The following is a 13,654-nucleotide window of genomic DNA, read 5'->3' as shown; positions in this document are numbered from 1 at the left end:
ACAATATGTAAATCTATTAGCTAACCACGTTAGCAAAAGACACCACTTTTTTTACTCCACCAGTTTTTTACTCCATCAGTAGCCATCACTAATTCGACAAATAAGATATAAATAGCCACTAACCAAGAAACAACTTCATGAGATGACAGTCTGATAACATATTTATTTTGTATAGCATAGTTTTTTAGAAAAATTTGCATATTTCAGGTATAAATCACAGTTCTACATTGCAGCTGCAATCTGAAATAGTGCCGAAGCTGCCAGAATAATTACAGAGACCAACGTCAAATATCTAATTACTCATCTTAAAACATTTCTGAAAAATACACAGCGTACAGCAATGAAAGCCAACATCTTGTGAATCCAGCAATATGTCAGATTTTTTAAGTGTTTTACAGCGAAAACACAATATAGCATTATATTAGCTTAGCACAATAGCAGAAACACAAGCAATTTACCACAGCACAGGTTAGCGATCGTAACAATACAGAAAAAGATATATAATTTTGGACTAACTTGATATACTTCGTCAGATGACAGTCCTGTAACATCATATTACACATGCATATAGGTTTTTTCGAAAATGTGCATATTTAGCAGCACAAATCGTGGTTATACAATGTGATCAGTGGCAACAGGTCATGCATTCTGGCCGGCCCATCTTGGAAGGCCCTAATCTAATCAATAAATAATCGTAAACTTGACTAAAAAATACAGGTTGGACAGCAAATGAAAGATGCATTAGTTATTAATGCAACCGCTGAGTTAGATTTTTAAAATTAACGTTACTAGACATACAGTGTGCGTTAACGCCAGACTAGGCCGGCAATAATGGCGGACAAATGCGTTTACATTTTTCCACATAAATACGGAATAACATCATAAATAATGCTCTTATTTTTGGACGAGCTTCCATCAGAATCTTGGCAAGTGGTCCTTTGTCCAAAATAATCGTTGCTTGTTTGTAAAACGTCATCTTCAACTTCGGAATTGGCAGCTAACAATAGCTATGTGGCCAAACAACTGCCCAAATCCTCAAACGCAATACTAAGGAAATTCCGAAAATAGCAATATATCGCATAAACTGATATAACTCGGTTTAAAATAACTTCGTTATGATTTTCTAACACCTATATCGAATTAAATTACAGACGGATATAGCAAGGCCGATAACTGAGCGTTTCAAAATGCCATCCTGAGGTCTTGCTTTGGCAATGACGAACGACGAAAGAGAGATCCCCTCGTTCCTTGGCCTTTTATAAGCTCTGAGAACTACGTAGAAACTCCATTCCACTTCTCATTGGTTACTGACATCCAGGGGAAGGCGGGTGCAGTTCATGTCGACCCATAGGATACATACAGAGCTTTAAACTGATCTGAGAACAGAGCCTAGTTTTCAGACCTTCGCAGTTCCTGTCATGAATTCCGCTGCAGAAAGAGTTCTGGTTCACCCACACACATAATTCAAACGGTTTTAGAAACTAGAGATTGTTTTCTATCCAATAGTAATAATAATATGCATATTGTACGAGCAAGAATTGAGTACGAGGCAGTTTAATTTGGGAACGATAATGTCCAAGTGTGAAACAGCACCCCTGTAGTGTCAGAGGTTTTATGACTACAATGAAAGGGCATTTAGTTGAAAATGGCCCACTGTTTTTGTCATTTTACAATAGCTAGACTTAATCATTATTCAAATGACAAATTTGACTTAATGATATTTTAGTAAAAATTTGACTAAATCTAAAAAAAGAGTGCCAAAATTAACACTGATTCCAAAGGTGCAGTGCACACTACACTACAGACAATGCACCTTTTAAGAGGTAATTTATACTTCAGCCGACATCGCGAAACGTTTACTGTGAATGCAATCTCTGCAAACGTCTGGGAAATTACCTTTAAAAGATGCATTGTCGGTAGTACATGTGCGGCCATGCTGCAACGCGTCTTTCAATGAATCCCGGCCTTGGTGACTATAATGACTTGGACCAATCTGTGCTGTGTCTGACAAGATGTGCCCATCATAAGTTGTCAATCATATAACAAATACAATCAAATATCAAACTCCTAGACTGAAACTAGTTTATTTGTTAAGTGTTAATGTTAATATGATGAGTGACAAGACATCATCCCTCCCTGTCCATAGACACCACAACTATAAGGACCTGAGCAGTAACTACATGGAGGCCCTGTGGGTGGTCGGTCGGTGCCACCTTCTTGTCCATTGGTTACGGGGATGTTGTTCCCCACACCTACTGTGGCCGCAGCATCTGTCTACTCACTGGCATCATGGTAAGCAGTTTCTGCAAAATAGGAAAAGCTCTCGCACAGCTGAGTCGACTTGTTGCAGGTGCGTGGGAATAATTCAATTACATCTTTTTTTATTGAAGAAAAAGGGATGGGCAGGTACAGTGCCTTCAGAAAGTATTCATACCCATTGACTTATTCCACATTTGTTATGTTACAGACTGAATTCAAAATGTATTAAATATTTTTTTTAATCTCACCCATCTACACACAATACCCCATAATGAAAAAGTGAAAAAGGAATTTAGAAATGTTTGCAAATTTATTGAAAATTAAATACAGAAATCTCATTTACATAAGTATTCACACCCCTGAGTCAATACATGATAGAATCACCTTTGGGTAAGTCTTTAAGAGCTTTGCACACTTGTACATTTGCAAATTATACTTTTTTTTATTCTTCAAGCTCTGTCATGTTCGGTTGCGATTTTAGCATGTCAATCTTGGTGAGGCACACTCCCCCCCCATTTGTTTTTATGCATGCCAGCAAAGCCACTACACAACACTAAACAATACATGAATTGCACTATAACGGTGACAAACGGTGCCCACAAACTGTTAGGGCCTACATAAAGCTGTCCCAACAGCAGAGCTTTTCTTCAACACCATGCACTGAATCCTTACCACCTTGCTATCAGTGGAGCCTTGTCTGACAGCGAAGCAGTTCAATCAGCCTCATTTACTGGATTTAAAAAAAATCATAGCTGATATGCCTGACTTGCTTAAAACCTCTACGGACCCCCCATCCCGGATCATTCTCATCAGAAACGCTGACTAGAATAGCCTAGCCTAGCGCCACAGGGATATCATATAATTTCATGAAATCACAAGTCCAATACAGCAAATGAAAGATAAACATCTTGTGAATCCAGCCAACATGTCCGATTTTTAAAATGTTTTACAGCGAAAACACAACATATATTTATGTTAGCTCTCCACCATATCCCCAAAAAAACAGCCATTTTTTCACCGCAAAGATAGCTTTCACAAAACCCACAAATAGAGATAAAATTAATCACTAACCTTTGAACAACTTCATCAGATGACAGTCGTATGACATCATGTTATACAATACATTTATGTTTTGTTCGAAAATGTGCATATTTATAGCCAGAAATCGTGGTTTTACATTGGCGCCATGTTCAGAAATGGCTCCAAAACAGCCAGAATAATTACAGAGAGCAACGTGAAATACAGAAATACTCATCATAAAACTTTGATAAAAAATACATGTTGTACACATAATTAAAGATAAACATCTTGTGAATCCAGCCAACATGTCCGATTTTTAAAATGTTTTATAGCGAAAACACAACATATATTTATGTTAGCTCGCCACAATATCCAAAAACACACCGCCATTTTTTCACAGAAAAGATAGCTTTCACAAAACCCACAAATAGAGATAAAATTAATCACTAACCTTTGAACAACTTCATCAGATGACAGTCTTATGACATCATGTTATACAATACATTTATGTTTTGTTCGATTATGTGCATATTTATAGCCAGAAATCGTGGTTTTACATTGGCGCCATGTTCAGAAATGGCTCCAAAATAGCGAAAGTAATTACAGATAGCAACGTGAAATACAGAAATACTCCTCATAAACTTTGATGAAAGATACATGTTTAACATATAATTAAAGATACACTGGTTCTTAATGCAATCGCTGTGTTAGATTTAAAAAAATAACTTTAGTAAAAAGCACAGCATGCAATAATCTGAGACAGCGCTCAGCCATTCTCCGCCATGTTGGAGTCAACAGAGTCAACAGAAATACGAAATWACATCATAAATATTCCCTTACCTTTGATGAACTTTCATCAGAATGCAGTGCCAGGAATCCTAGTTCCACAATAAATCGTTTTTTTGTTTTATAATGTCCATTACCTCTGTCGAATTAGCAACTTTGGCTAGCATGTGTCGTTCACTTGTCCAGAGAACTTTACGCGAATGAACGAAAACTTCAAAAAGTGATATTACAAATAGAATAAACTGGTCAAACTCAGTTGAGAATCAATCTTCAGGATGTCTTTCTCATATATATCCAATAACGTCCCAAACGGAGCATTTCTTCATGTCTATGTAACGCAGTGCAGACAAAGACATCACATTCCCTCTGCACGTGGCCAAGAACTGGAAATCTGCCTGACCACGCACTCCAAAGGCTCTCATCCGGTCCCACATGAAGCTATATGCTTCATTCCACGTTCTACTGCCTGTTGACATCTACGTGGAGGCGTATGAAGTGCATACAGATCCATAAATATAGGAGAATTGAATAGGCGATGCCTTTCACAGCGACCCATTTCAGAATTTTCACTCCTGTTTGGAACTTTTCCTGCCATATGAGTTCTGTTTACTCACAGATATAATTCAAACAGTTTTAAAACTTCAGAGTGTTTTCTATTCAATAGTAATAATAATATGCATATCATATGATCTAGGACAGGTACGAGTGTCACGATCGTCTATGGGTGAGAGAGAGGACCAAGGCGCGGCGTGTGCAAAATACATCTCTCTTTATTAGAGAGAGAAAACCACACGAAACAAACACTAGACACAACTAACAAAATAACAAACTGACGACCGTGAAGCTATATCAACCAATAGTGCTGACACAAACACTACACATAGACAATTACCCACAAACACCTAAAGCCTATGGCTGCGCTTAAATATGGCTCCCAATCAGAGACAACAATAACCAGCTGTCTCTGATTGAGAACCAAATCAGGCAACCATAGACTTTTCTAAAACACTACACTGAACACAAACCCATACATACTACAAAACCCCCTAAACAATACACACACCCTAAACTAGACAAAACACACAAACATCCCCCATGTCACACCCTGACCTAACTAACTAATCAAGAAATATATATAACAAAGGCCAGGTGTGACAGTACCCCCCCCAAAGGTGCGGACTCCGGCCGCAAAACCTGACACAGAAGGGGAGGGTCCGGGTGGGCCTTCCTATGGTGGCGGCTCGGGTGCGGGACGTGGACCCCCTCCACCATCGTCACTACCCGCTTTGGTGGCGCCTCTGGAATGGCGAGTCCCGGACTGAATACCATCTCATAGGGCAGCTCCGGACTGAGGGCAGCTCCGGACTGGGGCAGCTCCGGACTGAGGGGCAGCTCCGGACTGAGGGGCAGCTCATGGCTGGCTGGCGACTCTGGCTGCTCATGGCTGGCTGGCGACTCGGCTGCTCATGGCTGGCTGGCGACTCTGGCTGCTCATGGCTGGCTGGCGACTCTGGCTGCTCATGGCTGGCTGGCGACTCTGGCGCTCATGGCTGGCTGGCGACTTGGCTGCTCATGGCTGGCTGGCGACTCTGGCTGCTCATGGCTGGCTGGCGACTCTGGCTGCTCATGGCTGGCTGGCGACTCTGGCTGCTCATGGCTGGCTGGCGACTCTGGCTGCTCATGGCTGGCTGGCGGCTCTGGCTGTCTGTGGCGTGGCGCTCGGCTGTCATGGCTGGCTGGCGGCTCGGGCTGATCCTGTCTGGCGGACGGCTCGGGCTGATCCTGTCTGGCGGACGGCTCGGGCTGATCCTGTCTGCGGACGGCTCGGGCTGATCCTGTCTGGCGACGGCTCTGACGGCTCGGACAGACGGGCGGCTCTGACGGCTCGGACAGACGGGCGGCTCTGACGGCTCGGGACAGACGGGCGGCTCTGACGGTCGGGACAGACGGGCGGCTCTGACGGCTCGGGACAGACGGGCGGCTCAGACGGTGCTTGGCAGACGGGCGGCTTAGACGGTGCTTGGCAGACGGGTGGCTCTGACGGTGCTTGGCAGACGGGCGGCTCAGACGGTGCTGGCAGACGGGCGGCTCTGACGGTGCTTGGCAGACGGGCAGCTCTGACGGTGCTTGGCAGACGGGCAGCTCTGGCCGGCTGAGGCGCACTGTAGGCCTGGTGCGTGGTGCCGGAACTGGTGGTACCGGGCTGGGGACACGCACCTGAAGGCTAGTGCGGGGAGAAGGAACGGGGATACTGGCCCTGGAGACGCACATTAGGCCTAGTGCGTGGTCCGGAACTGGTGTACCGGGCTGGGGACACGCATCTCAGGGCAGTGCAGGGAGCAGGAACAGAGCACACTGAGTTCTCGAGGCGCACTATAGGCCTGGTGCGTGGTACCGGGACTGGTGGTACCGGGCTGAGGGCACGCACCTCAGGGCGAGTGCGGGGAGAAAGATCAGTGCGTACAGGGCTCTGGAGACGCACATTAGGCCTAGTGCGTGGTGCCGGAACTGGTGGTACCGGGTTGGAGACACGCATCTCAGGGCTAGTGCGGGGAGCAGAACAGGATGCACAGGACTCTGGAGACGCACAGGAGGCTTGGGCGTGGTGCCGGAATTGGTGGTACCGGGCTGGAGACACGCACCATAGGGCGAGTGCGTGGAGGAGGACAGGGCTCTGGAGACACGCTGGAAGCCTGGTGCGTGGTGTAGGCACTGGTGGAACTGGGCTGGGGCGGGAGGTGGCGCCGGAAATACCGGACCGTGCAGGCGTACTGGCTCCCTTGAGCACTGAGCCTGCCCAACCTTACCTGGTTGTATGCTCCCCGTCGCCCGACCAGTGCGGGGAGGTGGAATAACCCGCACCGGGCTATGTAGGCGAACCGGGGACACCATGCGTAAGGCTGGTGCCATGTAAGCCGGCCCGAGGAGACGCACTGGTGGCCAGATGCGTTGGCGGCTTCATGACATTCGGCTCAATACTCAATTTAGCCCTGCCAGTGCGGGGGAGTGGAATAACCCGCACCGGGCTATGAACACGTACAGGAGACACCATGCGCTCTACTGCGTAACACGGTGTCTGCCCGTACTCTCGCTCTCCACGGTAAGTACAGGGAGTATGCGCAGGTCTCCTACCTGACTTCGCCACACTCCCTTTAAGCCCCCCCCCAAGACATTTTTGGGTTGTACTCGCGGGCTTCCAGCCTTGCCTCCGTGCTGCCTCCTCATATCGCCTCCTCTCGGCTTTAGCTGCCTCCAGCTCTTCACAGGGAGGCGATATTCTCCCAGTTGTGCCCAAGGTCCCTTACCATCCAATTCGTCCTCCCATGTCCAGAAATCCTGTGTAAGTGGGTCCTGTTGCCGCTTGACACGCCGCTTGGTCCGATTCGGGTGGGTTATTCTGTCACGATCGTCTATGGGTGAGAGAGAGGACCAAGGCGCGGCGTGTGCAAAATACATCTTCTTTTATTAGAGAGAGAGAAACCACACGAAACAAACACTAGACACAACTAACAAAATAACAAACTTACGACCGTGAAGCTATATCAACCAATAGTGCTGACACAAACACTACACATAGACAATTACCACAAAACACTAAAGCCTATGGCTGCCTTAAATATGGATCCCAATCAGAGACAACAATACCAGCTGTCTCTGATTGAGAACCAAATCAGGCAACCATAGACTTTTCTAAACACCTACACTGAACACAACCCAACATACTACAAAACCCCCTAACAATACACACACCCTAAACTAGACAAACACACAACCTTCCCATTCACACCCTGACCTAACTAAACTAATCAAGAAAATATATATAACAAAGGCCAGGGTGTGACAACGAGGCCGTTTAATTTGGGCAACAATTCATCCAAAAGTGAAAATGTCAGCCCCTAGTTCTAAGAAGTTAAACAAATGTGGTTACTACTGACTCCTTGTGGATTTGTGTAAGTTGATAAGGAAAATACAATCATGAGGATCCACTTTTATATACAATATACCGATGCACAGACAGCGCATTGTGCAAACAAAACAACCCTTGCAATGGAATTACATGGGTCTATTACTGAACTTTTTGTTGAAAACAAGTATTTGAATGGGAAACATGGTTACAGACCCAACAACATTATATACTATCTCCTCCTCGTCAAGAAAAGCACGAGCTAATTATAATACACAAAGTAAGCAAAACAATTAAATAAGGAAAGGGACCAAATTATTAGGGTGAGGCACATCGACTAATAACAGCTTACTACACAACACACACTTAGTATTACTTTCTTAGCTACAGTATACATATCTCTCTGGCATATTACATTGTTTATGCAGCAGCATACAATACATTTTTGGACTCACCATTGTTGTGGTGTGCTCAATTGAACAGGAAGGTGGCACGGCGGTCCTTCTTGTGGGCAAATTTTGTCATCAAAATCTGTCATTCTCTGGATTTATTGTGCTTTCAAGACAACTGGGAACTCTGCAAAAAAACAAGGTTGAATCATGACGTCAGTGATCTTACTAGAAAGAGGTCCGAGTTCCAGAATTGGAATTCCGAGTTGGATGACCGTTGAAAATGTATTTTCCCAGTCAGAGCTAGTTTTTTTCAGAGTCCCAGTTATCTTAAACTCATAAGTCTGAGATTTCCTAGTTCCGAGTTTCCAGTTGTTTTGAACGCGGCAGAAGTCATGCTGGATTGACAGCATGGCCAATGGATTCAACCTTTTCTGGCCCATGGTGTTGCGTGTGAATGTTTATCCTTTTAAGCTTGGTAAAGAGACCCTTAAAACCCAGACCACACACCCTCTCAACCGAATAGCAGGCAGGGGAAGCAAAATAATGATTGTTGTGTAATGTTTATGTCCAATGGCAGTTGAGCACCGATACGTTTAAAAATGTCTCTTCATATGACAAGGATTGAAAAAGATTTGCCAGGAGATTGTCAACGTGATTCATGATGATTGATATGATCAGTCCAAAGCTACGGTAGACATAACGTGATTTTGCATAATTTTATCTGTGGCCAACAACCTTTAGCGTTCTTGGATAGACACTTCTATGGCAGCACCCAAGGAGGCTTGAACTGCCAAGCTCTCCCTGTAGATTCTGCAGTGACGTAGTGTCCCCATGAGTTACCAAACACTGAGCCAATCACGGCACAACTAAAGAAGATTACCAACGCCTATTTTCCACTGGCTGCCCCTCCACCACAGAGAGCTAGGCTGAAAAACCTGCATTTTGGAACTGCCTTACTCAAGAAAGCAAGTAAGAAACCATGTTTGTATGCGACTTTATTCACTCAATAAATGTGTTTTTACATTGTTTTCAAACTGACATGTGGCACAAATGAATGCCAATATAACATGCAAAACAGGCAACAAACCTGTAGCTAAACAGGTGTACCCTGAATGACAGGTCGCCACTGGCCAAGTTGGTTGTTGATCATCGCTAGATGCCATTTTCAAGTCTTGCCATAGATTGTCAAGCCGATTTTAGTCAAACCTGTAATTAGGCCACTCAGGAACATTCAATGTTGTATTGGTATGCAACTCCAGTGTATATTTGGCCATGTGTTTTAGGTTATTGTCCTGCTGAAAGGTGCATCTGTCTCCCAGTGTCTGTTGGAAAGCAGACTGAATCAGGTTTCCCTCTACGATTTTGCCTTTGCTTAGCTCTATTCCGTTTATTTTTATCCTAAAAAAAACTCCCTAGTCCTTGCCGATGACAACCATACCCATAACATGATACAGCCACCACCATGCTTGAAAATATGAAGAGTGGTACTCAGTGATGTATTGTGTTCGATTTGCCCCAAACATAACACTTTGGATTCAGGACATAAAGTTCATTTCTTTGCCACATATTTTGCTGTTTTACTTTAGTGCCTTATTGCAAACAGGATGCATGTTTTGGAATATTTTTTATTCTGTACAGGCTTCCTTTTAATGCTGTCATTTAGGTTAGTATTGTGGAGTAAGTACAATGTTGTTGATCCATCCTCTGTAACTGTTTTAAAGTCACCATTGGCCTCATGGTGAAATCCCTAAGCGGTTTCCTTCCTCTCCGGCAATTGAGTTAGGAAGTATTTTTGTAGTGACTGGGTGTATTGATACACCATCAAAAGTTTATTTAATAATTTCACCATGCTCAAAGCGATATTTAATGTCTGCTTTTGTCTTTTTTACCCATCTACTAATAGGTGTCCTTCTTTGCGAAGCACTGGAAAACCTCCCTGGTCTTTGTGGTTGAATCTGTGTTTGAAATTCACTGCTCGACTCAGTGACCTTACAGATATTTGTATGTGTGGGGTAGAGATGAGGTAGTCATTAAAACACTATGAGCACATTTTTACTCCTGAACTTATTTAGGTTTGCCATAACAAAGTTGACTCAAGACATTAAAGCTTTTCATTTTGTATTACTTTTTAAACCTTTCTAAAAACATAATTCCACTTTGACATTATGGGGTATTGTGTGTAGGCCAGTGATACAAAATGTCAATTTATTTCATTTAAAATTCAGGCTGTGCCTCCCGGGTGGCGCAGTGGTCTAGGGCACTGCATCGCAGCGCCAGCTGCGCCACCAGAGTCTCTGGGTTCGCGCCCAGGCTCTGTCGCAGCCGGCCGCGACCGGGAGGTCCGTGGGGCGACGCACAATTGGCCTAGCGTCGTCCGGGTTAGGGAGGGTTTGGCCGGTAGGGATATCCTTGTCTCATCGCGCTCCAGCGACTCCTGTGGCGGGCCGGGCGCAGTGCGCGCTAACCAAGGGGGCCAGGTGCACGGTGTTTCCTCCGACACATTGGTGCGGCTGGCTTCCGGGTTGGAGGCGCGCTGTGTTAAGAAGCAGGTTGGGTTGGGTTGTGCTTCGGAGGACGCATGGCTTTCAACCTTCGTCTCTCCCGAGCCCGTACAGGAGTTGTAGCAATGAGACAAGATAGTAATTACTAGCGATTGGATACCACGAAAATTGGGGAGAAAAGGGGAGTAAAATTAGGCTGTAACAACAAAATGTGAGAAAAAAAATCAAGGGGTGTGAATACTTTCTGAAAGCACTGTAATTGAGGTCATTAGCACAGTCTTCTTTTCCAATGCAGCCGTTTTTATCTCAATATCAAATAATTTCTGTGTCACAATTAAGTACCTTACTGTGATTGTTTTAAATTAAAATGGTCAAAAATAAACAAAAATAGCTTTTTAGGGGAGGGGAAAACTGATAACTAGCTCTTTTTTTATTGGTCTATTAACTAATTCACCAGGCAGGCCAAAACTCCATCCCACCAAAGCAGCCTGAAATTTCAGGCGGTCTTTTCAAACAGCTCTGTCATCAGTCTTTTTTATTTAAATCATTTTGACAGTAACCCTCCAAAAAGTTATTCATAAACCTTTTTAATTTCCAAAAAACAGTTTGTCTTTCTATCACCCACGTGGGTATAACCAATGAGGAGATGGCACGTGGGTACCTGCTTCTATAAACCAATGAGGAGATGGGAGAGGCAGGACTTGCAGCGCGATCTGCGTCATAAATCTATTTTAGCCCTTGGTGTCGCAGACAGCTTACTCTGATTCAAAAGCGCATGTCAGACCGAGAGCATAATGCTTCTTAGGTAGTTCTTTAAGAGTTCTAGTTTAGAAGCGACAGTTACAGGGATGGTATAACAGCTTGATTGCCGTAACAACATTAGGGACTGTGCAGAAAGCAAGTGTCGCTTCAAATACAGCAGTTCTGCAAAATATTTAATTTAGTCTCTCATTCTCCGTAATTGCCGGCCTCAACACGTTACGGAAAGAGAATAACTGTATAGGAAGCTCTGGGGACAGATCATCTGGATACTGGACAGCCAATAAATTGATATATACAAACAGATTATCATCTTGAGCGGTTTTTGAGGGCTTGAACAAAATAAGCGTTTCGCGATTTTGTTTATACTGGTGAACCGGCGTTGAGTTGTGTGATTGCAATATCAACAGTCCCTTATGTCTGATATATCTTGGCGTGCCTCATTCAAGACTAAGTTTAAATTGTGTGCAGGGCAATTTTTTCCTCATTGTTAGGCTATTTGATGTGTAATTCTTATAAAAAGTTTATAAACAGACGCTAAATACAGTATATAGGTATAGCTATTACACTGCAGAATTAAACAATCCCTAGTAAACTAGTGTTTTGAAGGTGGATTGACTATTATTTGGCATTAAGACTGGTTTTACGCACAATAACTGTATATCATGCAGGTTCAGGTAGCCTATACAGGACAGTAGGTGTATATTTAAAAAAAAAAAAAATGAATTGGTAGCTGATTAGTATACTGTTGCATCGAAAATATATTGAATTTACAACTTGAATTACTGAATAAATAATTACATTATTGCCACCAGCCAGCAGTCTAAAATGGCAGCATTGCGACGCCATATATAGCTTTGTGAAATGTTAGGCTCAACATGAGAAAATTATGACCAAATAGGCCGACCAATAAACATTTAGCAATGAGCTAAAGCAATGCTATACATGCCCTGGCACCACAGAAAGCCTATCATCGATTCAATAGGCATGCAGCCGCATAGACCTTGCAGAGGTCCAGAGAAAATGTGTTACTCCAGTGAGGGCAGTATCATAATTTCAGTTTTATTCCAACCTCCTAATATGGAAATATATTTGACTGCACTGGGCCTTTAACCTTTGTTTATTTCTCTTTCACACACGTGCACAAACACACATACACAGGGGGCTGGTTGCACAGTGCTGGTGGTTGCCGTGGTTGCCAGGAAACTGGAGCTGACTAGGGCAGAGAAACATGTCCACAACTTCATGATGGACTCCCACTTTACAAAAGGGGTAAACTCACCTGATTTAACATGTGAATGTATTCAATAGTGGTCTTTGGAACCTTGACTTAACATGTGATGTGAGATACAGTCAATGGTGGCCTGTAGTTGTATGAATCATGGCACCCTGTTCCCTATATAATAGTGCACCGATCTAAAGTAATACACTACGTAGGGAATATGGAGCCATTTGGGACGCAGCAATAGAAAACTGAGTGTTGGACGAGGAAACAATTGTTCTCTTCCAGATAAAAATTGCTGCTGCAAATGTACTGAGAGAGACTTGGATGATCTACAAACACACCAAGCTTGCCAGGAAGAGAGACCACTGCAGAGTACGCATGCACCAGAGGAAGCTGCTACTCGCCATCCACCAGTAAGGCACCAATCAGAACACACTTCCCCAAGTAACCCACCAATCAGCTTAGATATTCCCCTTAATATATCGATAAGGTCACACATTACATCACATGCCCAGGTGTTACAACTCTAGAACTTGTGAAACCCTAACTGTAATATAGAAATGGTCATTCTCTGGTCATCATGAATTGTATTTTCAATTTGTTGTACGTGTCCTATGATCATTTCCGAATGTTAAATATCTTCTCCCCAGGCTGCGTGATGTGAAGATGGAGAGGAGAAAGTTGGCTGACCAGGCCAACACGCTTGTGGATCTCTGCAAGGTGAGACGGGCAGTCACCCCATAGGTTCACCCGCTACTGTTGCATCAACCAAATATGACCAATATTCTAGAGAAAGTAGCAATCAACT

The 13,654-nt window shown here is 43.8% G+C and overlaps 1 pseudogene; it reads left to right on the top strand.

Annotated features, from left to right (window-relative positions):
• Window positions 1-13,654, top strand: part of LOC112070641 (small conductance calcium-activated potassium channel protein 2-like) — a 48,026-nt pseudogene that overhangs the window by 16,454 nt on the left and 17,918 nt on the right.

This window comes from Salvelinus sp. IW2-2015, unplaced genomic scaffold (assembly GCF_002910315.2).
Source record: "Salvelinus sp. IW2-2015 unplaced genomic scaffold, ASM291031v2 Un_scaffold1382, whole genome shotgun sequence".
Lineage (NCBI taxonomy): Eukaryota > Metazoa > Chordata > Actinopteri > Salmoniformes > Salmonidae > Salvelinus > Salvelinus sp. IW2-2015.
The sequence above is the reverse complement of the archived record's forward strand: the minus strand, read 5'-3'. Positions and strand labels throughout refer to the sequence as shown.